The following is a 26,524-nucleotide window of genomic DNA, read 5'->3' as shown; positions in this document are numbered from 1 at the left end:
CCTAGGTCAGTTTTGGGGTTAAGATAACCCAAGTTTTCATACATTTTTGTAAAATAATGTAAAGTATCCGCGATTTGTGGATGCTGAGCGCGTAGATGAATAAGATTCAAAGGGGTTTAGCCCCTTGTTTTATGTAAATTTGAGTCAATTTTGAGATCCACTCATGGTCCGTAGACCATGGCATTGTATGAAAAAGGATATAAATAGGGGTGTCTTAGAGAGTCTAAGGCATAATCTTGATAAGTTTGGATGATGGATAGGAAGTGATAGCGAAGAGAAGTGGGTCAGATAGGAGAAGAAAGGCTCTACAGCTGAGTGCGCAGATGCCTAGATAGAGCCCGCAACTAAGTCCGAGGACCCCTGCAGCTGAGTGCACAAGGTAGTTTTGAGTCTATAATCCTGAATTGAAGAAAAATAAAGATAGTTTCTAAAGAATATATGTTAATGTTATATACTATCAATGAATGATGTGTTTTATGGAATAGTGATTGAATCTTATGCGATTCTGTTGAATAATTGTTAATAATGTATGCAATGCATTTTTAATTACTTTCGCACAGACTCTGATGAATTCTTGGATGTTTATAAATAACTTAAGTAAACCTACGCAAACCCTAATTTAGGACTGCTTTCTAATGCGCAAAATTAGATAGATTGAATGTTAAAGGTCCACAAACACTAATCGTATACCTTTGCAAAGGTCTAAAGGCCATTTTGACAGAGTTGCAGTAGTGTCGCCCTAAGAGTGTACCGATATGCGTGAAGGTAGACCTGAGTAGCTAAAATAAATCACACTAGTCTCTTGATGTAGAAACTTGGTTCTTGCATCCCCCCATACTACTTCAGGTGAGACTACAACCTGTGCTATGCGGGTTGTTTCCGAAAGGGCTAGTAGTGTAGGGATTTGTTGGTTGGAGCAACTAAATTCGGGTAGACTTTATGGGTTTTACCTATTACTCACCTACTATAGCCCATGGCCCAACTGTTTCCCAAATAAAAAAACTAATTTTGAGAAGTATAAATAGACCTCCGTGGGAAGGCCTAAAGGAGGAAGAAAAGATTATATATTGATATTATAGTTGATTACATCCCTGATCAAGTCTGAAGAAATCCCTGTGCCTTCTGAAGTCCCAAGTCATAGGAAACCTTTATTTCCTTCTTGAGATGTCCTTCGTTCCTTTATGACATCCTTGTGTATACCTATGGAGGAGGATCGTTGAGGCTAGGGCAAGATGGATCCGAAGGACAATTTCGCTTAGAGCTAGCGGACGACTCAGGCTGTACTTCTTCCATAATTTCTTTAGTTTACATCAATAAACAGGTGTTGTTTTGTTCTTGATATTTATGTCTTAATGCATTAATATATGTTATTATTTTATTACATTCTTATATGACCTAAAACCTATATCATGAACATGCTTTCTATTACTGTTGTTGTATATGCTTTGCTTGAATGAGTTGCAGGTTCTAAAGCATTGGAAGAAGTAGAGGGTTTGGACCCTATGGGAACGACCTCAAACGTAGGACCTCTAGGTAATACCTCTTCTTCCTACTTTAGTATTTTAAGTATTAGGGCTACCTATTTGCATACCTCATCATGATTTAAGCCCTTTGCTCTGTTGGGGTTCTCAACCCAAGGCCCTAGGGTTACTTTACCCATAACACCTTGACATTCCCCTTTGTGACTATTCATCTACCCTCATGACTCTTCAACTAATCTATGACTATTACATTCAACTTTTGACACTTGAACTTCCACTTGACAAGATGTTACGTACATTCTGCACATGTACCCATGCAAGACAAAATAGGCTTGAGAAAGCCATGCAAGACATAACTATGACTTGCACAACTGTGGGAAGACCAAATCTTTGACATCCTCATGATGGTTGATGGTGGCGAACTGATTCTAAGCTCGGTAGTCTGCGATGGTGTCTGTGTACTCTGTGGTGAAATATTTCTGGAAATTAACTCTTGCGTATGTTGCATCTAGATAAAAAGCTTTGGCTCCTCTATCCAACTCGTCTGATAACATGTGCATCAATGTCTTGAGTGTGGCCAGACCAGTGACATACTGATGCATAGTGTTTCAACTAATCGTCAAGTATGCGCTAACGACTAAGCGCATTAACTCGTCAAAGTACGAGTCTATCTCCAGTTGGACTTATCATTTTGTCTTTGCCTTGGTGAGTGGCCCAATAAATGGGATCACATGTGCAAGCACAACAACATCCATGCTTCTGAACACCCATGCATGGGAAGCCTGCAAAATAGTGATGAGTTGCAGGAGTTCTTCATAGTTCTGGATCTGACTCCGGATGGGTGCCTTCAACTTGACCACCCTAGGCTTCATCATCTTAGGCAATTGTAATGGGGCTCCCTTATATCTCATTGTCCATGTTTTCATGTGGTCGACAGTGGTATGCAAGTTTGAAAAGATACATGCTCTCCTAGCACAACACTGCTGCCAACCATTGAGATGGACAACTTCCTTATGCACAGTACCAAATCTAGAATACAACACCCGCATGACTGTCTCAAGGGACAATACTGCATCAAATATCACCTTCTTCAACTCTGCTCGAGGGGATGTTGTAACCAATTCTCCTCCTTGCTTAGGTGTCTATAACTCCTTAGCCATTCACTCATTATCTGCTCTCAGAAGCAAACACTTGAGCTAGTGGCTTTGGCATATGATCTGGTAGCATTGGGCAATGTTGTTGGATGCTTACGCACGTTAGATACGATCACTCATTCCTCAAACTGTGCAGGAGATGTGTGGTCATCCGGAGTATACACTTTGCGTGATTGCACAACTCTATGTTGCAACTCGTCGAATGATATGTTATGCATCTCCTCTTCTGAATTGTCTCCAAGGATATGAGTATCTCCTTGGTCACTTGGGACTCGCTCTGCTTCCAAATTCGGTGAAGCCGGTGGATCGACCTCTTAGTGGTAAGGCATGAGGTCGATGTCTTGCTCTAAATATAGTTGCTCCATCTTTGTATCCATCTGCTCAAGTAATCTTTCAATTTCTTGAGAAAATTCTTGCTCCTACGACTACTCACCCTTGTCTGTTTTGTGCTAGCTGCTCAGATGAGTCTACCACCTGTATGGGCGCAGTTTCATCAATTTTTGCATGTTGTGCCCCTACTGTGTATGTCCCTATTTTGCTTCCTTCTCCTGTCTTCATGGATCCTGTTCTTTCTAGAGTTTCTCCTTCAACTCTTGCAACTCCTTCATTGTTTCCTCCATCCTCTGTTTTTCTCTCTGCCTTTGCGTGGTCCTATTGCCGTGTTGTTGCCTCTTCACCTCTATTGCCAAAGCTGATTCCTGCACAAGTGAATCTGCTTTAGACTTGCAACTTTGTTCTGCCTCTGCTCTATTAACAATATTTCTCTTGCCTTTGTCGTGCGTCGTTATGTTTACCTCTGTTGTCGGTGTTGTTGGTGCTCTCCTAGATGTTGCTTCACCAACCATTCCACAGTGATGCCGACTGGTGCATTGGGCTTGGAGAAGCTATGAAAATATCTCCATGGGTCTTCCTCAGCCCAACGACACGCCCTGTGGATCCACGGAAATTTCACTCTCGCACAGTGATCCTTAACAATGAAATGCGGGTCATATGGATTAAAGCTTTTGTTGCCGAAATGAAATTTCTTAAACTGTTCTTTTCCGGCATCCGCATGCTTGAAATTTTGTATCTCATACAACCTGATACAAAGTGGGCCAAGGTGCCTTCTTCTTCCAGTGCAGCCTAGCTGATAGTCCTGCAGAGATGTGGTTTGACACTTCTTGCATGATGAGCTTGTCCATGGCAAACTTTGGCAAAACATTCAGAGGCTTTTGCACGTTGTACATCCGTATGAAGGTGCCAAAAGGTGAGTCATACCAATCCGCTATGTCGATTAGTGCCTCCATTGATTCCTTCGACATGTAAGGTGGATCCTATTCAAATATCATCTTGTACACCAGGGTGACAAAATGGTCTCACAACTATGTGATGACTCCATGAAAGCTTCATTTAGAAAACAATTTGTAATAAGTGTTCACATAGGTTTCCGCTAATGTTCATGCCCACTTCAAGCTCAGGAATTGTTTTCGAGCACATATTGCATCCAAGATGTATGTGGACATGTAGATTTATGCTTCCTGACCTTTGGGCAGCTGCCGAGCTCCTGCTACCTGTTCCTTCAGCGTGTGAGCCAAAATGTCAGACCATTTTCATGCTCTGCCTTCACTCACCAGTTGGTCCAATGAGATCACCTTACTCTACAAGAAGGTCTCTGTGCTTTCTTGGTCATACAAGCGACATGCAAAGATGACCAAGTACTGATATGACTTCCGCAGTATCTTCGTCTTGTAAATCTAGTTGGGTGTCATCCTAAATTTGGCTAGCAACTTCACCCAGTTCTTCAAGATATGCCTGGAGTTGGCATTGTTGTTGGGTATGTTGAAGGGTATCTCCATGATGATCACTGGCTTCAGCAAGTGGTACGTCTGATGATAGTCCTGTGCCCTGAAGGTAGAAATCTTTGTCCCGCTGACACTGCTCAATACCATCATCTCGGGATCAGCGTGCAAGATAATCCAATGTATCATGTCTGTGCATGGGAATACGGGATACTTGCATGAAATCTGGTACAAGCCGAACTTGTGAATGTTCGCATAGACTTTGTGGTCTTCAAGACCTTCCCCAAATGTGCAACCTCCTGCCATTTCATCTTGATGTCTTTGTCTACGATCATCTTAGTGTCTTCGTATATCAACAAACTTGTAGACACTCTCTCAACTGCATCTCTAGTTTTGCTTTTGTCGATGTCCTTTGACCCTACTCTCTCAATTATGCAAGGCTGGAAAACGAAATTTTGGAAATGAATAATGTACAAAAGAAGCAGAAAATTCATAGTAGAATTGCACATGTATTTTCCATATTGCAAATGACGTAAAAATAAGGTTCAAGGACTAAGTTTTTGGTGGTGAGAAAGGGTGTACTAGAGCTTCACTAACATCTTAGAAATCATCAAAAGTCTGCATATGTGCATGCTATACAAATCCTAAGAATTGGAAGTTGAATAAAATGAAATGAAAAGACAAACAAACAATCAAACATTGTCCTAAAACATTATAACAATGAAAAGACATATTTCAAATATGACACACATTTCAACATTAATACCTTTTGGTCGTTGTTCCCATCCCCATCGAGGATAAAACCACGAATAAATCACTTATCAACCTACCTTACAACCAGCTTCCAAGTAAATATTATGATTCATGACAAGCTTTTCATCAAGCAAGAAAATTCTTCACTCATCCCATTGGTGGATCATGTATCAACTAAAACTAATATAAGCCATCGAATCATTTGTAATAGCTTAAATTTTCCATTGCTATAAAATTTCAAGAATCACTAAACACCCAATGGATAGATTAAATTTTAACTAATATAAGCCATCGAATCATTTGTAATAGCTTAAATTTTCCATTGCTATAAAATTTCAAGAATTACTGACTAGCCAATGGATAGATTAAATTTATCATTGCTAAAAAAAAAATCAAGAATTACTGAACACCCAATGGATAGAATCTTGCGTTTGAAAATAAAGTCATATGTTCAACTAACAGTTATACAGTTTTTCCTTATTTATTCGTGTGAAAAGTTATGAAAACTTGAAAAAAAAAGTAGGCTTTAGGAAGATGGCAATATCTCTCAGTTGGCACAGTGTACAGGCCCTTTGCATTTTGTTTCAAAAAAGGTATGCTTTATGAGTTGGCACAGTGTACAGGGCCTCTGCATTTTTTTTCAAATTTAATTTTCACAAAGCATGTAAACGTTTTTATTTTTTTTCTGAGTATATGCATTTTGATTCAATTTTCCTTTCTGATTATATACATTTTGATTCAATTTTCCTTTCTTTCGTGGAGCATGTACAAAAAAAAAAAAAAAATCCCCTAAGGAGCCAAGTACTAAAAGATTCAAATAATTGATTGATTGAGGCTTTCACATTGTCAACAATATCCACATAGTTTTTTGTTAATTGAAACAATCTTGCAGTTTTTGAAGATTCAACAAATTTAAAGAAAATTTGAAATTGAAATAAACCCTACCTTTAGCGAAATTTTGGCAAATAAAAGTCGAATCCTGCCATTGAATTCCACAACAGTACCCAAAGGTAGCTCCTTGTGGGAAAGATCCTCCAAAAAAATTCATGACATCATTCGATACTTCGGTTCCATCGAGCTCAAGCATGGAATTCACATAGATAGTGTGTCGGGCCGTCAAGCGGCCGCCTTCCAATTTAAAAACCCCAATTATCTGCCCCCGATACCCTAACCCTACATCCACAAATCCATACCACACATTGAAGAAATTGGTGTTCTTGATCTAGAGAAACATGGCCATGCTTGTATTCATGAACAGGTACAGGACGTCGGTTAGGGATTGTCTCGAAATTCATATCATTGAATTGCATGTGGAAGACTTGAATTTCCAGCTGAGAGGGCCAGAAGAAGTAGAATGCCCCGCCGAGCAGCAGGCCGAGACAGATACCCAGAGCGGCAGCATAAGAAACTAACTTAAGGCGACACCGCTGCTTAATATGTAGCTGTGGAGCCGGAGGCAGAACCACATAGTAAGGGTCTGTAGGGTAACCGTAGGCATAGGGTTCGTGTGACGTTATTGGATTCGATCTCGGGGCTCCTGCAGGAGGCATATCTATGGTGGATTTTATATAATACCTTTGTAGGCATCCCTGTGGTACTGAAAGTCTAGGCTTATAGGTCTGTAATTCTGCTACTCATGGTGAATAGGGAAAGGCAACAAACCGCCTGACCTACCATTTGACTATCAGAGATTGAAGGTGCACTTGATTTCGAATTGATTGGCGTGAAAACAAAAAAAGAACCAAAACCTCAAGCAATGAAGCAAAGGAAAGAAAACAAGAAACGAGAATAAAAGACGATCGAGTTTGAAAAAAACCGTACAATTTCATATGTGAATCTAACAAAACTAGTCATGCATGCATGGACCCATAGGTCTCAAGGGTTCAACATAGCTCTGATACCAAGTGTAAGGACCGGTTTTATACTATATATATATATATATATATATATATATATATATATATATATATATATATATATATACTATATATATATATATATATATATATATATATATATATATATATATATATATATTCTTATATTTTTTTTTAAGTTAAATCACAATAAAATACAACCAAAAGAGAAAAACATTGGGAATTCAAATTTATTCAGCACTATCTAACACATCCATGAATTTCATTTCACTGAACATATCATAAAATTTACATATATTTAACTAAGGCCATAAAGAAATCATACAAAATAATATTGCAACACATATGTACCATTCACCAGAAGATGAGACTCCACTTGATTTGTTGTTACTTGTCTTCCCTTGTTTTCGGCCACCTCTGAGTGTGAATGGCGACGTACTTGATCTAAATGCGATGACCCACCAGTTAACCTCGCAGCCTACTCCTTGGGTACTCTTCTTCCCCACGAACCCCCGAGCTGCAATGGGGTTGTACAGTGGAGGAATGCAATAGCTGGTAGAGGAGAGCACTCCTTGGCTCCAGAGTCCCCTCTCTAAAATCCTCTACCTCACCAAATTCACTATAGTTTCGTAATCACTGCTCTGACATAGTCTCTTCCATCCAACCATAGGGTTCCCCAAAAAGTCCCTTCTCCCATGGCTTGCCCCTTCTTTTATAGGAGTCCTCATAGGTGACACTTGGAATGTCATGCATAATTAATTACCTTTTTAGAATTCAATAGTTTGATTATTCACCACCCATGTGTCACTCTCTCATCAAGGGTATCCAAAATTATTTACTTAAATTTTTAATTTAAAACTAATATTTTCATCACCTCAACAAGATTCCTATTTCTTCTCCTAGTTGCCTCTTGATCCCCATTTTTACTCCTTAATTTGTGTTCATTACTAAATTCAATTAATGAGTCAAGATTTGATCCCCTATCTACTCTGTAATTTAAATCAAGTTATCTCTTAGATGGATATTCTTATGTTGGTTGTTGCCACATGGAGGTTCTCTACATTTCTCTAAAATTAATTTATTAATCTTATTTTAATTCACCATCATCTTCTCATAATTAGGTTTAACTATTTTAGGATTAATCTTTAACCGTACAATTATGTCCCTCTTTCCCCTTTTACATAATTAAACTACATAATCTACCTAATATTTTCCAACATGGAAAGGGTAGAGTTTTTAAGGTCATCTATTTTATTTCTTCCTATGATTCTCTTAACCCAAGTTTTATTTTTGATTTAATTACCTCGGTTTCTAACATCATTTACCTTTGATGTAAATTTACCTAGGTTATATTTATCAATTAATTTATTCTTAATGATTCCAAGGGTGCCAAGTTTGGTCGTGCCCTTCAATAACTTCCCTTGAAGTTACAAGGGTGCCATGCCTAATAGTTTATTTGTAATGCCAAGGGTGCCAAGTTGGTCGTGCCCTTCAAGAAATTCCCTTGAAGTTCCAACGGTGCCACACCACTTGCCCTTCAAGCATTCAATGACTACGAGGGGAAGTATAGGTGCAACGACATAAACCACTATCATCTCTTATGTTGCCTACTATAGTGAGACTAATGGTGTCAAGGATCAAGGAATCTGCCTTGATGCGCACCCCCTCATAAAATCCTCATGAGCGACCCAACTTTAGGACCTACCCTCATGACATCGTGATCTTCAAGGCGAAGGTTTTTCAACCCTTCTAGCCCAAGTCACAGCGGGAGTGTTAGTGGATGAGATCAGGGACATTGTCCCACCCCTCCCATGTTGTTCCATCCACTTGTGGAACCCGATCACCCATATGTGAGTCATTTGGCCAAGCAACTAATATGTGCCTACAACCATTAACATATCATCAGAATATAGATAAACATATATAGCAGCTTTCAAAATCGACTTAGAATTTCAAAGATAAAATACTATAAATTTCAATCAAACTAGGTGTCATCAAATCGTCATATGTGAGTGCCTCTGATGGTTTCCTGCCATACTCAATAATCATCAGTAACAAGGTTTCTCAGTGTTAGTCATTATCATAATAGCATCATTAACATCACCTAGTCATTCACATCATTGCTCATTGTGAACCAGAACTAATGCAAGTAGGTAACATGGGGACACATCCATCATGGCTATCATCATCATAACATCAATTCAACCATACCTATCCATCAAAGCTATCATCATCATGATATCAGTAGAGAGCGTACATATCCTTTACTGCTATCATCATCATGAATTCAATAGAGACCAAACATAACCATTTATGCTACAATCATCATAGTATCAATATAGAACATGCATAAACATAAATGCTACAATCATCATAATACCAATAGATACATAAATAACCATTAATGCTATCTTCATCATAATATCAAGGGAGAACATACATAAACATCACAACCACTAATATCACAACCACTAATAATAGAGTCATATGTCTGGATCCTCAACCTGAGGTCCTCAAAGAATAAAATGTGGGCCTTAGGGTTAAATAAATGTTAATGACATATCATTGCCAGTCAACTAGAGCAGGGCACTACAAATAGTCATCATGATAATTCTTCTTCTAAAAAGGAGATAGGTTTTATTTTAACAACAAATGACACATTATTAAACCAAAAACAGTTTAATGTTTCAACAAGAGAAATTGAAAATGATGATTTTTTTTGTTATCATTATTTGCAACATAATTATTGTATGTGTCAACCTGTTGGAATATTTACTAGTTCAAATATTAAAAACGAACTATATCATGAAACTCAAGGGGTATCTTTAAATGATCAATTATTTATTGATATCAGTTTAGAATCATCTATTCATCCTTTTCAAGACTATCAAGATTCTTATAAACTATGGGAAAAGGATGTGATTTTTAACAACTATCCTGATATTGATGAACTTGGATCATTTAATTCATTTTCCGAGCACAAACCTACTTCTTCCCATTTTGAATTGGATCATCAGTGTCTTTTACAAGTTTTTCGAAATTACTCAGAACAATATTATATATGAAACTTGTTATGTTAAAGGCTTGATAAAATCATCTGACAACCCTCTTACTTTTGGAGATAACCATAGGTTTGTCACTTTCCTTGTTTCTGATGTACATATAATAGATAACTTAAGAATCCTTCTTCTTTTTCTCTTTCTGATAAAGATCAATATCTCATAGGGGAAAAAGATGGTTCTTTTAAACTTTTGGGGACAACTAACTCTAATTTTTTCAGTCTTATACAGTCTTCAAAAGAAAGCTCTTATCGTATTCTTAAAGGTGATCTTGCTAACTCTTTAGCTTATACATATTTTGATAGATTTTATTTAGAATTTAAGGATTCTTATAATAGAAGTTTTTCTAGTTATAGATTCCTTTTGTCTTTATTCTTAGGAATTAATATACATGTTGACTTTAGAATTTTGTACATAGTTTAGTATTTACCTCATCACTTTTACTGATGTATGTAATGTATATTCTACATGGAATAAAGTGATTGCTTGGTTACATTGCAAAATATGACTATCTATAGTCATACTTGTCCTATTGGAATTAGAATAGGAGTTTTGTAAGTTTTATTTTATTTTCTTCTAAAAAAAGCAATTATGAATAAGGATGAGATCTTATCGTTCATTTAGTTGGTGTCTTGCTCATTTTGGGTTTTTCATTTGTAAATAATTTTACATTTGATCAATGGAAAAACTCATATGATAAGATGTTAACTCAAATATAGTGCTCATTTTTCTTTTTACACACATAATTGCAATAGGATTAGAATTTACATTTTAAATAAATTAATAAAAGGAGCTCATGAGACAAAACTTCAAATTTTGGCATACAATATGTTATCGTTCATTTTATTCATATGTCAATTTTGTTTTTTGTCCTATGAAGAATCATTGTAGCATTGCTTAGAATTTAGACCTGATGATTTGATAATCTTCAAGAATATGCAAACTTGGAGATAAATGTAACTTTTCTTACCTATTTTTTATATACTCTTCATATGAGGATGTCAAGATTCACAAGGTAATTTGGTATGCATTTCTCTCAAGTATGTGTACATGTTGATCTTCTTAGTTATTTTCTTTTGTTTTCTCTTTTAGTTATATTTTATTATCCTTGTCTTCTCTTTTTTGCAAGTTTTCATAGATTTGATTTGAGGAATCTCTAGCAAAAGCTGTTGTGAAAGAACAATCATCATAATTCATTCAGGGAATTTCCTTTTCCCTCTTTCAAATTTTGCTTCTTATTTTTTCTAAAAAACTTATTATTGGTCTAATTCCTAAAAATTGATTTGTAAAGACTTGCAAATTAGTTTTAAGAAAGATTTGTAAAAGAAATAAGATTCCTACTAAAGCATACAAATGGAAAATACAAATGCATAACTTTAATCATAAATATGCTTTAAAATAAGGGCCTCAATTAATAAACCTCTTAGAAGATAAAACCTTCAATTTTAATATAATCATCATTTTATACATTTTTATGTTAATTTATTTTATTTTATCTTGTAAGATTTATCTCTCAATTGTTTTCCTTCTCATTTGCTAGCATTCATTTCAATTTGGTTTGACTTTGCTTTCATTTCACTCTCTAATAAAATGGGGAAATACTTTTTTATTTAACTTGGAATAATCATTAGGAAAGCGGTTTTATGCTCTATTTTCTATTAATGAAACCTTATCATTAAGGAATAATTAAATGAATATGATTTCATTATGCCCATTTTTAGCTTTCCTAACCAATGAATTCCCTAGTTTTGGTTCTTTGTGTTTAATTCTTTCTGTCATTTTCTAATGAACTATATTTTATCCCCATTTTCATGAGAGAAAAATATGTTTAACAACAGTATCTTAAGGTATTCAGTTCTTGAGGGGCAAGGCTAATCAAGTAAATATTAGTTACCTTAAAACTTTTTACGCCATCCCTCACTCTTAAGGAGAAATCTGCCACCCCATCTATTAAGTAATCTCTATGAGATTAACAATAACCATAGTTAAACCTAAAAACAAAAAATGGTCAATTGAAGGATAGGAGGTCTCATCACAAGCCGACTTACCATGATCATAGGTTTTAATATTGTGGCATTACTATTATTAGTCACCAAGCCAAGGTAACGGCTTTTGACCGCAAGGTTGAAAGACAAGAGGTCTCATCAAGAGTTGGTTTGTTCATTGTGTTAGATCCCGTGAATGGTATTGTCAATAGCTAGTTACCAAGCCAAGACAATGATTTTCTGTTGACATCCAAATAAGTTTGAAATCATCTTGTGCCTATGCATTTATTCCTAATAGATGGGACACTAGCATCTAAAAGGGTTAAAAGGAATCTCTGTTGAGGTTATAGATGTTTGTTGGCAGCAACAACCATGCCTAGGGGATGGAAGTTAATTTGACACTATGACTTACTTGATTAGCTTGTTTATTTGGAAATTGATGGCCAACGAGGTTAATTGTTGCATGTACAATTTGTTGGGATACACTAAATTCATGGGGTAAATTTTTATAAGTTCATGAATAATGATGGATATGATTTTTGTCTGTTAACAGTGCATGACAAGGGCGAAACCACTAAGATATCTGAATTTAGCATTTTGAATCTTCTAACTATAATTCCTTCATTTTTGCGGGAACCATATCTTTAAACCAAAGATCTCTGCTTCTTCCCCATGAGTTGCCATTGTTGTGGCCACAACCCCCCCCCCCCCACCAATAAAATTTTGAAAATATATGAGGACACTTTATCTTGCATTTTAAAACTCCGTTCTTTCCTAGCATATTAGTGGTTAACGATTCCTTTGATTACTACAATTGCATGGATTTTGATCTTTTTGCATATGCTTCATTATGGCCATTATGATTGTCACCTTGCTTGCTTCATGGTCACCTTTTGCCTTCATAATATGGTACCTTAGGTTACCACATCTTTTACATTTGGACTTTGCATATTAATGTCCCCTCCACTTTTCATGTCACATACCTGCAGGAAAAAAGAATATCATTTTCATATTATTTGTAAATAATATTTATAATATGTATAATATTGTTAATATTAATATAGATATAATACATTTTAAAAAACATATACAGTATTAATTTGTTGTGAAACTAAAATTAAAACATATAAAAAAAATATTACAACACATTGAAAAAGTATATATTTTAGTTATTGTAATTTAAAAATTATTGTAAATAAAATACAAAAGCATTATGTAAACAAAACTTTTACTTTGTAAATATTATGTTAAAAATCATGTAATATAACATGTATATGTTACAAAACAATAATAATAAAGTTTTTGATACATATTGTCTATAATTATATTAAATAATATAAAAATCATTTGTATTATCGCTTGTAAATAAAATAAAATTATGTCATTAAACTACATGTCGAAGCCCAAAGTGCATATGACATAACAATCCAATGAACAAACCACAAAAGCTTCACCTTTGCCATTTGGCATGATATGAAACCTGCAGCATCAAGGAAAGGAGTTGCACGGTTAATGTGAGATTATTCACCAATAAATGCCAAGTGTCTGAAATTAACAACTCTGATTTTCCGTACATGAACGTTGACTGGGATTGCGTGGATAGGCAAGGTAGCTTTGGTCCTCATTTCACGACGTATCTCTGCAAAACTAAAAAAGAGGCGCACGCCATTGTGAAAGAGAGATGTGTTGAATCCCCAATCAAAGTTTATTTTGAATGGAAATCCTGAATGGAATTTGGTTAAATGATTTTGGTTTATTTTTTTAATTTAATTATTTAATTTGATTTTATAAGATGATTTTTTTTTTAAATAATAGAATGAGGTTTGGATTCTATGTAGATAATGGAGGATTTGGAGCATGAAATCAAGGAGACCAAAACAAAGCTAAAGACTTACAAAATGAGCATGACTACATATGAGACAGGGTTGGAATCCATGGAATAGGGTATTTTTCTTTGCAATTTTGTTTTGGGCCTTTGCACTATTGTAATGTAAAGGGAGTTTAATTGCAGAGAGAAATTTGGCTTTAAGATGGAAGGTTCTTTTGCACTTTTGTAGACATTTTCCTCATGGAGTTAGATGTTGCTCAAGGAATGCATGTTTGTAATGAATTTTTGGTTCTATTTTAATAAAATTTCAGTCTAGTACACTATTGTCTGAATTTGAATTTATGTATTGCAGCCATATTTTCCTTGAATGATTTTAATTTTGTTTTTAGTATTTTGTTTATGATATTGAGAAATATTGTCATATCATTTATTATATTCTGCTATAGTCTCTGTCAAAGTTTTCTTTGCAGGGTAGAATGAAATTGGTATCTAATATGAATCCATAGGTACTTGAATATACTGAACAATAACTTTTTTGTTTAGCAGCATTCTTATTTCATTTCTTTTTCCTTAAATAAAACAAACCTTTTCTTTCAATTAATGAAAATCATGTAATGGATTTTTTCTGTAATTAGGATTCAGATATGTGTTTCGAATTTGCTACAATAACTATTTATTAAAGTAAATTTGATATGCATAAAGTGTTTCAATAAATTGAAAATCCAAACTATTTTACATGTTGCAATTTAATCTTATTATTTGAATTCAATCATCATTCAAAGAGTCATTTCCCCTTAATTTAGTCAATTTTCTCTCTGATTGGGAAAAGGCTATCATTTTCCAATTCGAGATAGGGTTATTTTCCTTGCTTGCATCTTAGTATAGGCCCACATTTTAATTATCTTAACTTTGCATCAAGTCCTCTCTTAAAGAGGCCCACGCATTGTTGAGTGGTTTTGATCAATCCGTTATGTTGATTTAGATCTTTAATCTATGTAATTAATAAGATCAACATAAAGGAGTTGAAAAATATTGTAAACATTTGTATATAAATTAACTTTTCCTTTTTGTTAAAGTAATGACATTTAACATAATTAGACATTTCTAGGATTTCGGATTATTCTCACTGTAACATTTAATTGTAGAGTTAGCATTAACCTTTAACATAGATTAATATTATACTGTAGGAATATCTTATTTATTATAACATAAATCTAATTTGGTTATGATACTATGTAATATATTGTAGGGAATTAACAATATTTACCAAAGATATTATTTAACTCCATAGTATTAGTATTATTGTTGGCTTAAAGGGGGCTTGGCCCAGGTTCCATATGTATTGCGCACCAACAAAACCCTCAACCACTGGCTCTTTCGGCAATGACCTACAAGCAGATCATAGTCTCACCTGAAGCGGTTATGGGAGGTTGCATAACTAGGTTTATGTAGCCAGAGGGATACTGCGTTGTGGCATCCATGTATTCTCTTATGTTTTATACTTATCTACAACTTCACATACATAAAAGACTTCACGTTGATGCTTTACTTCGCAGATTTTCACTTATTATATAAACATATCAGAGAATAATATAACATGCATTCTTTTGAATAAACAAGTAAAAAGAAAGCATAATAGTACATATGAACACAGATTATGAATACAGATACAAAAGACTTCACCAAAACTTCTTCTTTATTAAGATATATCTTTCAGTACATACAACTCCTTGAACTATGCACCCAGCTACAGGCAGTCTACGCACTCAGCTACAAACTCTTCCAAGGCCTCTAAGCACTCAGCTACGAAGCCTCCCCTTAAGAACAAAAGACTCGATCACTTGTGTTCTCTCTAGCTGATCTAATGATTCTATGATCTTCACGAAGCATTACATGTCTTTAAATACATTTCATTGCTACAAAAACCATGGTCCACATACCATGGACTCAACAGAAAGATGAACTAAAACCTTGATACACGTTACAAAATGAGTGGCTTCAACCGACCTCGAAGCTCCTGGACACTTGTGCGGTGAATACAACTTCGCGGACTCTGCACACTGTGCTCCTCAAAATGAGGAGTCTTCGACCAAAACTGGACCAAGTTGGGCCACGCCCAATAATTGTTAAATTTTATGATTGTTCTATGTTGTATGAGTTACTTTAGCCCAATTTACCTTTTCATTTACAATGCATCCAATTATTAGCAATATAATCAATCATAAACGTAGCTAAAGAAAGAAAAATATGTGCAATGACAAAGAAGACAATAGCACAACCATAAGAGACAGCAAATTGGTCCAAGACCAGGGAAAAAAACCTACACAGGGGGAACCCTTTCAAATCTTCTTCTTTAATAGATCATCATAAAACATTTTCAACAGAGAGTATAATGAGCCCAATATATATGTTTGCAATGGATACTAATAAATCAGATCTACATATATATGTAACACTAGAGATCAAAACCCTAGAGGCTCTTAACAAAATTGTCTTTGTGCGTCTAAAACTCTATGGACACTCTCTCTACCACTGTGTGAGGGTGTCTGTAGCTGCTCGGATGATCTCAGGAAGACCCAATGCATGCGTCTGGGGTCAAACACACTAGATCTTCTCAACAACCCTCAGACACTCTCTTTGAGTTGCTATGCATGCATCTGGGATGGCATGGATGCTCTCAGGACTACTTTGTGCGAGCGTCTGGAAACTGACACCTTCAGATCTACCTCTGAACCCTTGGATGCTCCCTTAAGCCTCTGTGCCAGCGTTTAGGGCTCTCTAGATGCTCTCATAAGCCTATGTGTCAATGTCCAGGGACAAAAATGCTCAGTTCTATGCCAACATCCAAGGATCAGAAGACCCTAACTCAGAGCGAACCTCACGCATGTGATTTCATACCCTTGTGCGAACTCGTTCTGTCAAACTTGTGCGAACCAATACAAAAGAGAAGAAAATTTGCTTGATCGATGTGATGATATGAGCTTGATGTCGCTTCTATTTATAGGCTTTCCTGAGGATTTACTTGGGGTTAAGGTGATCCAGGTGGCTCCAGACACATGCAGAAGTCCAAGAGGACTCAGGAAGGGTCAAAAATCAAAGTGTTTGGATTGTGCTTGAACTAGGTTCATGTTGAATATCTCGTCGTCATGACCGCAGTGGCGTGAATGGTTCTTCAAACCGAGTCCATATGTGAAAGTTAAGAGCAGTCAAATTTCCGGGTTGACTTGGGTGACTGGGCAAGCTTAAGGAGGCAGCAATTTGGATAAAATCCAGCCACCGGATTCCAGCCAACCTGGGCCAGATTCTAGGCGAATTTGTGGCCTACTTAAATTGACTCCTTCGGTCAATTTTTAGAATTTTCAAAAAGGGCTAATTGTTTTATATAACAAAAAAAAACATATTTTTTGGGTGGCGGGCCACCAACCCCGCCACCCCCCAACAGCCATCATATATATAACCAAAAAAAAAATTGAATTAAATGGCCAATGAGCCATGACCCCCGCCGGCCCAACCATACCACATAAACAATGTTAAGTTGGGGTGGGCAGGCCACCTATGGTGGACCCGGCCCACACCCCTATCTGCCATACCTTATACACACAATGGTTATAGTGGGGCCGACAGGGATTGAACCCGCCCAGCCCACGTGGTCCGGCCCCCACCAAGTGGCCCCATGTATCACTCCAACAATGCCCACCCTCGTGCCATATATGATGGCTCCAACACATTCGACCAGCGAAGGTTAAGGGGCAGGCTGCACAAGGTAGGCCCAACCCCATCAACAATTAAATGTGGCCATCTAATATGTTAAATGTAGGTGTATTAAAACATTTCGTGTCAAAAAAAAGGAGGAGTCGGGGTTTGACCACCTAACCTCCTCCACCTAATTCGAGATTTCAAACCAATCCATCTACAACAACTTTATTGAGCAATCCGCTCAATACATTTTATTTAAACCTTCACTCATTTGAGCACTTGAGGGAAGAAGGCAGGAGCGGTAACGCATTTCTATGCAAGTGGAACCATGAGCAGTGCAAAGAGGGGGTTGGAACCATGATCTGAGCAATTTCTCCAGGTGACCAAATTTTCACTTTGTCAGTTTTCGACAAATTTTATATGGTTTCAACATTTCTTGATGCCACAAACTCAATGGTGTTTTTTGTTTCTCCATCAGAGATATGCAATTTTAGGGCTACTTCAATTTTGGAGGTATAAGGTCGTCATTTTGACTTTTGATGTACTTTCATTATTTTTCCATCTAATGAAAACAGGGCCTGCCCGCTAATTCGATCAGGACCTGGAGACATAGTCCCTCTTGGATGAACTTCGATGTCAATCATGTGTCCTTTATGTGTGACTTACTATTCTTCTCTTCCTCTTATTTTAAGCACTTGTAATTTCATGGTTAAATGGAAGCTTAATATGTAATTCTTTAATGCATAACAAGAAAAAGATTTTTGGGATCAAGTCCGAGGATCAGAAGACCCTAACTCAAAGCGAACCCCATGCCTGTGATTTCAGACCCTTGTGCGAACTCCTTCTGTCGAACTTGTGGGAACCAATACAAAAGAGAAGAAAATACGATTTCTTAATCGTTGTGATGATATGAGCTTGAGGTTGCTTCTATTTACAGGCTTTCCTGAGGGTTTACTTGGGTTTAAGGTTGACCTAAGTAGTTACCCATGTGGTTAGGGCCGACCCACTCCATAATGCATGTATGAATAAAATAATTCAAAACTTAAATTCTGCTTGACCAAATTGGGTGAGCTTTAGGTCGATTTTGGTCATATAGAAAAGAGGAATTTAATGCAAGTATCATCTCAGTCATTTGAGTTCTCCATTGTGGAATTTGACCCTAGTTGCAAAAAATTAACACTCCCTCTCAACTAGGAAGAATTCCACCTACCAATATAAGTTCTTTGATCTTCACATCATGCTGTAAAGATTTGGTTGTCTTTGATCAACTCTTATCTGCTGAAACTTTCTCGGATCTAAAAGAATAATAATCAGGGAGCACAATAGCTTCCACCCATACCAGAAATAGGAAAACTCATCATACAGGGGAGCAAGTCCTCAACCCTGGAATGTCATCGCAGAGCTTACCCTCAACCCGAAATCTCATCAGGGATCTTACTCTCAACCCAAAATCCTATTTCCTACCTATCTTCCCAACAATGACTCTCAGTAGTCATGTGGTAGAACACCAGCATAATAATCGCCTTAGGTGTAGCCAAGTACATTCTCAACTCATTAGCCAAATTCGGAGTGTTATTCCCAACAAGCCATGCTTGTGGGTATGATGCCAACTGGAGTATAATCTACAAAGACTAGATAGGGGAGAAACATTCTCTGACCCTATAAAGATAGGGGAGTACCCTATTGTCCAGGGATCCCTCAACCCCATGATCCCTCTATCTCGATTCCTCACCCTGGGAGCTCAAACAGGGTAGGAAGAGTTGGCTCAGTGTCCTCGATCAATGCTGCCCCTTATCCAGAGGGGCTACATCCATCAGTCCAAACTACTCTCTGAAGACCAAAACTTTTTCCTTTGGTAATGCCTTGGTGAGAATATTTGCAGTCTATTCATCTGTCAAAATGTGATGGAGCTTGACAACTCCTCTTTGCACCATGTCTCGAATAAAGTGATATTGAATCTCAATGTGCCTGGACGTGTCATGAAACATAGGATTCTATGCCAAATGGATCCCACTCTTATTGTCGTAGTAGATCACTGTAGTGTCTAGGGCCTTCTCAAATAGCTCTCCAAAGAGCTTTCTCAACCAAATTGCTTCGCAGCTAGCCATGCTAGAGACAATGTATTCTTCTTCATCGGTTCTCAGCACTATAGAATTTTGTTTCTTGCTCATCTAGGATAGCATGGAAGATCCAAGGCTAAAACAAAATCTAGATGTACTCTTCCTGTTGATAACATTTCTAGTCTAGTCAACATCAATGTATCCATGAAGTTGAACATCTCCAGCAGAATATCTTAGGCCAAGTGTGATCGACCCATGAAAATATATCAATATGTGATTGGCAGCTATCAAATGTGTGTGGCAAGGCTCGATCATGAATTTCCTCAATGTGTTTACTGCATAGCATGTGTCTGGACGAGTGTTCACAAGGAACATCAAAGCCCCAATTAGTTGTCTATACTTGGATGGATTTTCCAAGTCTGGTCCTGTAGTTTCTCCACATAACTTCTTGAAGTTCATTTCCAATGTTATAACAATGGATTTTCATTCATTCATTCCAAATCTTTCCAGCAGCTTTACAACATATTTTCCTTGTGAAAGGAAAATCTCACCGGGCCTTTGCCACACCTCAAGGCCTAAAAAATAGTGCATAAGACCAAGTTATTTCATCTCAAATTTAGAGGCTATCTTCCTCTTACACTCGATCATCATAGGCTCATTACCTGTCAAGAATAGATCGTCAACGTATAAATGTTGGAAATAATACTGAGAGGGGGGGGTGAATCAGTATTATTACATTAATAAAACTTTTTCATTTCCATATTCAGATTCATATATGCTACTTCCACAACTTCTTATGATTCAGTAAGTTGATCCTTAATGAGTGCATTAGAACATTATCAACCATATTAACAGTAAAATGGTGCAGTAAAATAGAACAGATCATCACACATAAGTCACACACATGAACACCATGATATAAGGTGGAAACCCAATGTGGGAGAAAACCACCTGCTGCAAGTCATCTCAATCTTCTTCTTAATAAGAAAATCCTTTTACAATATTAGTACTGGTGCAGTCTTATACCAGTACGGGAGCTACAACCCCCTTTGCTCTTGTACTAGCTTAGATACTAGTACGTAGGCGCCAGCCTACAATCTTCTCTCCTCCAGGTACCACGTTTCATGCATTTTCAGACTGGATATTCCTGAAGCACAACACATAATCTGAAAGGCCACGTTTCATCCAATTTTCATACTGGACCCATTAATATCATTGAAGCACATAATCAATCTTCTGAATCACCCAAACACCAGATCAATACATATACAAGGATAATATATGTGTTAGCACCCAGATCTAGTCCATCAGATCACACAAATATGAGTCATTATGATCCTGATCCAATATTAGTTCTCATCCATCAATACTGAAGCTAAACCTTTGAGATGTCATCAGAACCCATCAATAATTAGAACCACCTGTGACTTCAAATATCATAGCTCAAATTGTATACGCTACTACAATGAACCAAACCATTTGATCCCGATCTATCCTTAGATCTTGTTCTCCTTCAACCGGTGAGATCCCTCTTTAGTTCAGATCCAGATCTGCACCATAACCCAATCACAGTATTCCAGATCTAGCACTTTATCAAATATTCAGATAATACTTTGCCAAATGATCTCCTTCCTCTTTTATAGCCTTAGTCCTTTCTCAATACCACGGTCCAAAACCATAGGATAAAAAAACTGTTGGACTAATACCATGAACCAACCATGAAAGTGCGTGAGATCAACCCTTTTGGATGCAATACCACAGGCCAAAACCATAGGATCAAAAACTATCGAACTAATACCATGAACCAACCATGAAAGTGCGTGAGATCAACACTTTTGACGAGGTACCATGGTCCAAAACCATAGGTTCAAATACCAAGGACTAACTACCATGGACCAAAGGTAATTTCTCCAACATATACGCGCTTTTCCTTGCATGAAAGTGCATGAACTTTTTCTCTACATGCAATACCACAGACCAAAACCATAATAAACCAATACCACGAACCCAATACTTGGGATCAACACTTCTGACGAGGTACCATGGTCCAAAACCATAGGTTCAAATACCAAGGACTAACTACCATGGACCAAAGGTAAGTTCTCCAACATATACGCGCTTTTCCTTGCATGAAAGTGCGTGAACTTTTTCTCTACATGAAATAAACTTTTCTCTACATAAAAGTGTGTGAACTTTTCTCTCCATGAAATAAACTTTTCTCTGCATAAAAGTGCGTGAACTTTTCTCTACATGAAATAAACTTTTCTCTGCATAAAAGTGCGTGAACTTTTCTCTACATGAAATAAAATTTTCTCTGCATAAAAGTGTGTGAACTTTTCTCTACATGAAATAAACTTTTCTCTGCATAAAAGTGCGTGAACTTTTCTCTACATGAAATAAACTTTTCTCTTCATAAAAGTGCGTGAACTTTACTGCACTATAATTTATCATCTGAGATGAGTGGGTTGCCAGCAAGTACAACATATGTATCATAATGCCAACAATAAAACCAAAATCAATGGCATACCTTGGAATACCTTGAAGTAGATGTTGGGATCGACATTGATTCTTTTGAATCCCAGCTTCACTAAGTAATTGTCAATGCATGCATACTAAGCTCAAGGAGCTTGCTTCAAACCATACAATGTCTTCTTCAACTTGCAAACATGTGTTCTTCAATCTTCCACTTAAAATCCATGTGGTTTTTCAACATATACTTCTTCTTGTAACATAACATGAAGGAATGCGGTATTTACATCCATCTGATGAAGAGTCCATCCCTGACTTGCAACAAGGGAAACTATAGAACAGATCATTTTATATCAAGCCATGGGAGAAAATATGTCATCATAATCTTCTCCCTCTTTCTGAGAGAATCCTTGAGCTACGAAGCTTGCTTTTTATTTCTCTATGTTGCCATCAATTCCATGTTTGATCTTGAATAACCACTTTGAAGTCACAACAAACTTCCCTTTCGGTCTAGGTACAACATCCCATACATCATTTTTCACAATCGATTCATATTCCTCAACCATAGCATCCTTCCAAACTTGTTCTTTTACCACTTATTTGAATCAGGTCAGTTTGGCTTGAATCATAGTGCTCATAGCGGCAACATATCCTTGGTAACTACATGGTTGCTTCCTTTCTTTGAATGATCTACGAATGGGGAAATTTCTTTTAGCATCTTATAAAGTATCGCGGAGCCAAAGTGGTCTCTTCCTAGTAGGAGTTTCATTTGAAGGAAGATCTAACGGATCCATAGACTCCATGGGATCCTCAACCATATCGAACTCTGGCACGGACAGACCATCTAGAATATCCCAGTCATCATTCTCTTCCTTGGGAGGAGGATGCGGAGGAATATCTCTTTCTTTTCCAAGAGCTACATCTTCATCGAATGTTACGTCCTTGCTAATTTCAACCTTCCTCTGACCAGGAATATATATCCTTTATGCTTTAGAATTTTCACAATAACCCACAAACGTACCCTTTCTTTGTGTAACTTCCAATTTGTTCCTTTTTTCCTTCAGCACATGAAAATATATGGGGCATCCAAATACATGAAGATGGCTAATGTCAAGCTTGATACTTCTGAATATTTCTTCAAGGGTCTTGTTTTCTAATGCTTGATGAGGCACCCTATTTTGAACATACACAACAATAGATGTAGCTTCGGCCCAAAGCAACTTTCACACCTTTTGATCATGGCGCATAGCACAGGCAACTTCTAATATAGACATGTTCTTCCTTTCAGCTAGACCATTCTGTTCAGGAGTATATGGCACAATTGTTTCTTTCTTGATCCCTTCCTTCTTGCAAAATATTATGAATTCTTTTGACATGTATTCTCCTCCATTGTCAGATCTAAAGACTTTGATTTTATTTCCTAATTGATTTTTGATCAAGGCTTTGAATTCCTTGAATATTTCAAAGGCTTCATCCTTGTTCTTAAGATAGTATATCCATGTCTTTCTTGAGAAGTCTTCAATAAAGGTGATGTAGTAGAGATGACCACCAATAGAATGTACAAGAATTAGACCACATATATTAGAATTAATAAGATTTAGGATGTCATTTGTCATGTTCTTACTAGAGGTAAATGGCCCCCTTGTTTTCTTTCCACTCGCACAACCTAGAAAAACTCCATTATGATGAGATTGAACACCGGAATACGTGAGACAAATTTATTCAACTTCGGAGGTGCATAATAGTGTAGATGAGCCAGTCAGCAGTGCCATAACTTGCTTAGGCGATTGGTATTATGAACCAATGCAAGAAGAGGTCTTCTAGTCACTCTATAGAGTCCTTCAAATCTCGATCCTAATGTGAATGCATCTCTCATAGGTGAATCAATGGGCCAAGTCAAAACTTTTCCTTTGATGAAGGAAACCCTCACCCCTTTATCTTCCAATGCAGATATAGATACCAAAGTAATCCTGGTACATACATAAAATCATGTTGTAGAATTGATTCCCTAGAATTCAACTGAAATTTGATGAACCCAAAGCCTTTCACGAGATGAGTGGAGTTGTCTCCAAGAATGATCTTTAGCTTAGTATCCCTCTCTACTAGATTAGAGACGACTTCCTTGTATCTAGAGAAATGATGAGTGGCCCCACTATCAACCAACCAACTATCCCATGAATCTGGTGGAGAAGAACTAGTAAGAGCATAAATAAGAATGTATTTAGATTTATTTACAGCATTACTTTCATACCTGGGAGCCCTTGACTTCTTTTGAGGAGAATGATTTTCTTCACGATCACTTGAGGAGTCCCTTCTTCTTCTTTCATATATTCTATCACGGTTCTTTCTTTGATTTTTTTTCTTCTTTTGTTATTATAGTTGCCTCTAGTGTTGTAACATGGTATTTTTCTCCTCTCGAGACAATCACGAGCATAATGACCTGTCTTGTGGAAATTGAAGCATTAAATATGAGATGATGATTTGTCATTCCTTCCTTTTGTATTTGAGAAGGAGGCTTCATGATGATGGACCTCCTTTTTCCTTCTCCCTTTTTTCATGAATGATATATGTAGCGGGCTCTCCCTCTTCATGCTTTTGCATCCTTCCTCTTGCTATCATCCTCAATTCTTCTTGAGTGAGATTCCCAACAATTTCATCAAATGTGGGAAGGTCGTTATTGTTGCTAATTGTAGTAATGAAGGTTTCCCAAATAGGAGGGAGACATCTAAGAGTCACAACTACTAGCTCCCTATCAAGCACAGTTTCTCCAATTCTCTGCAATTGATCTCTAAGGCAAGAGCTCCTCATAATGTAAGATTGAACGACTTCTCCTTTGTTCATCTTAGTTTCCTTGATTTGATCTTTCAAGGTGATGATCTCATTCAAGTTGTTGATTTCATATATGTAGACTATCTTGTCATACATATCTTTAGACTTTCTTAAATTCCCAACATATGCAAGTAAATGATCTTGTAAACCATCATATAATTTCCTTTTCTTTGGAATCACCTTTCTTGTACTTGTTCTTGAGGGAAGCGGAATTTTCTGGAGGCTCAAGCATCCTTCCTTGGATGTATTCCAGCACATAATTGTTGTCAGCTATGATCTCCAATATGACTTTCCATGCAACAAATTTTGATGCATCACCCAACTTTTCATGCTCCTTGAAGGTAGAGGACGACATCTTGACCTTGACTAGGCAATCTGCTTTCTAAAAGTGAGGGCTTCAATGCTTGTCTTATTTTGGGCTTTTCCTTCACCTTAGCTCTGATACCATGTTAACTTTTATGATTGTTGTATGTTGTATAAGATACTTTAGCCCAATTTACCTTTTCATTTACAATGCATCCAATTGTTAGCAGTATAATCAATCATAAATGTAACTGAAGAAAAAGAAAAAAAGGAGTGACAAAGAAGAAAACAACACAACCATAAGAGATAGCAGATTGGTACAAGACCAGGGAAAAAGACCCTACAAGGGGGAAACCCTTTGAAATATTATTATTTAATAAATCGTCATAAAAAAAAATTGGTCAAGAGTACAATGAGCCCAATACATATGTTTACAACAAATACTGATAAATCATATCTATAGATATATAGATCTATATAACAACAGAGATAAACCCAGATCACTGAAGCCAATTGAAGACAACTGATAAACCCAAGATCAAAACGCTGGACGCTCTTAGAAAAATTTTCTATGTGAGTTTGAAACTCTCTAGATGCTCTCTTTTCCACTGTGTGAGGGCATCTATAGCTGCTCAGATGCTCTCAGGAAGATTATGTGTGTGTGTCTGGGGTCAAACACACCAAATCTTCTCAAAAAATCTCGAATGCTCTCTTCCAGTTTCTATGCATGCGCCCGGGACTTCATGGATGCTCTTAGGACTACTCTATGTGAGCATTCAGGGACCGACACCATCAGATCTACCTCTGAACCCTTGGATGCTCCCTTAAGCCTATGTGCCAATGTCTAGGGCTCTCTATATGCTCTCATAAGCCTGTGTGCAAGTGTCCAGGGATGAAAATGCTTAGTTCTATGTCGATATCCAGGGATCAAAAGACCCTAACTCAGATCGAAGCTCACGCCTATGATTTCGCACCCTTATGCAAACTCCTTTCATCAAACATGTGCAAACCAATACAAAAGCAAAGAAAAGAAGATTGATTGATCATTGTGATGATATGAGCTTGAGGTCGCTTCTATTTATAGGGTTTACTTGGGGTTAAGGCCAACTTAAGCAGTTACCCATGTGGTTAGGACCGACCCACTCCATAATGATGCATGTATGAATAAAATAATTTGAAACTTAACTTCCACTTGACCAAATTGTGTGATCTTTAGGTCGATTTTGGTCCTCTCAAAAACAGGAATTTAATA

The 26,524-nt window shown here is 36.9% G+C and overlaps 1 pseudogene; it reads right to left on the bottom strand.

The window, feature by feature from the left end:
- Nucleotides 1-6,078: 6,078 nt before the first annotated feature.
- LOC149267414 (uncharacterized) lies at nt 6,079-6,716 on the bottom strand (annotated as a pseudogene).
- Nucleotides 6,717-26,524: the final 19,808 nt, after the last annotated feature.

Source organism: Pinus tabuliformis, chromosome 6, assembly GCF_031772625.1.
Source record: "Pinus tabuliformis cultivar Carrire ecotype Pingquan chromosome 6, CPIR1, whole genome shotgun sequence".
Classification (NCBI taxonomy): domain Eukaryota; kingdom Viridiplantae; phylum Streptophyta; class Pinopsida; order Pinales; family Pinaceae; genus Pinus; species Pinus tabuliformis.
The sequence above is the reverse complement of the archived record's forward strand: the minus strand, read 5'-3'. Positions and strand labels throughout refer to the sequence as shown.